This window comes from Mandrillus leucophaeus, unplaced genomic scaffold, assembly GCF_000951045.1.
Source record: "Mandrillus leucophaeus isolate KB7577 unplaced genomic scaffold, Mleu.le_1.0 Scaffold3, whole genome shotgun sequence".
In the NCBI taxonomy this organism is placed as follows: domain Eukaryota; kingdom Metazoa; phylum Chordata; class Mammalia; order Primates; family Cercopithecidae; genus Mandrillus; species Mandrillus leucophaeus.
The window spans coordinates 1,195,305-1,196,949 of NW_012103142.1; the positions used below are offsets into that span (position 1 = coordinate 1,195,305).

Consider the following 1,645-nt stretch of genomic DNA (forward strand, 5'->3'; position numbering starts at 1 on the left):
GCCCAGGCTGGAGTGCAGTGGCCTCCCGGGTTCATGTCATTCTCCTGCCTCAGCCTCCCGAGTAGCTGGGACTGCAGGCGCTCGTCACCACTCCTGGCTAATTTTTTGTATTTTTAGTAGAAATGGGGTTTCACCATGTTAGCCAGGATGGTCTCGATCTCCTGACCTCGTGATTTGTCCACCTCGGCCTCCCAAAGTGCTGGGATTATAGGCGTGAGCCACCACCCCCAGCCAGAAAATATTTTTTAAAATAAGAAAAAACAATCTCAATACAATCACACTTTTATTTTTCAGTTTATTTTCTTACTCTTTTCTAGTCCACACTTTAAAATCCTTTATATTTTTTCTCTTATAAAAGTAATAAGTACCCATAATTTTGTAAACCAGAGAAGACCACTCTCAATACCCTAGCACAATTGCCTTTTTTGCATATACTTGAAAAAGAAACAATCTTGAGATAACTAAAATTGGATCATGCTTTCAGGTGCTCTGAATCCTGACCAGCTCTGCTAGAGTGTTACGGTCAGGAACAAGGACTCTGAAGCCAAAGTGCTGGGCTCCAATCACATAAATGGCTCCAATGAGCTGTGCAGCCTCAGATAGCTGTGCTCCTGCTCCATTTTCCTCATCTATAAAACAGACAATAAATAGGGCCTATCTCACAAGTTTGTTGTGACGATTAGTATGCAAAGCACCTGAAGAGTACCTGGCTGCTAAAAGTATGTACTACTGGATTTGCTTTTTAATTTTTGTTACTGGTTCTTTTTTTCTTCACATTATTTTTTCTTTTCTTTTTTCTTTTTTTTCCCCCAGAGATAGGATCTCAGGCTGGATTGCAGTGGTATGATCATAGTTCACTGCAAACTCAAGCTCCCAGACACGAGGAATCTTCCTGCCCCAGCCTTCCAAGTAGCTAGGACTACAGGCACACGCCACACCTGCTTTTTTTTTTTTTTTTTTTTTGGTGTAAATGAGGTCTCAAATTCCTGGCCTCAAATGATCCTCCTGCCTTAGCCTCCCAAAGTACTTGGAATTACAGGCATGAGCCACCACGCCTATCCTACGTCACACTATTTCTTAAGCAATCTATGTTATGAAAAAAATATGAGATTGCCATTGCTAGGAAGGTTAAGGCAGGAGGACTGCTTGAGCCCAGGAGTTTGAGGCTGCAGTGGGCTGTGATCCACTGTACTCCAGTCTGGACAACAGAGTGAGACCCTGTCTTTTTTTGGTCAGACATTTATGGCTGCGTTATATCTTAATATCTAGCATGGATGTACTATCATTCATTTAACCATTTCCACATCACTGGACATCAATTGTCTGTGATTATTATTATTTTTGAGACAGAGTCTCAGTCTGTCACCGAGGCTGGAGTGCAGCAATGTGATCCTGGCTCACTGCAACCTCTGCCTCCCAGGCCCAAGCGATTCTCATGCCTCAGCCTCCCAAGTGGCTGGGATTACAGGCACCCACAACCACGCCCAGCTAATTTTTGTTTGTTTATTTATTGAGACAGAGTCTCACTCTATCATGCAGGCTGGAGTGCAGTGGCATTAGCTCATTGCAATCTCTGCCTCCCGGGTTCAAGCAATTCTCCTGCCTCAGTCCCCAAGTAGCTGGGACTACAGGTGTACACAACCAC

At 43.8% G+C, this 1,645-nt stretch overlaps 1 protein-coding gene across 1 annotated transcript in view; it reads right to left on the bottom strand.

The window, feature by feature from the left end:
• Nucleotides 1-1,645, bottom strand: part of NUDT3 (nudix (nucleoside diphosphate linked moiety X)-type motif 3) — a 114,898-nt gene that overhangs the window by 2,697 nt on the left and 110,556 nt on the right. The gene's annotated exons all lie outside the window — the stretch shown is intronic.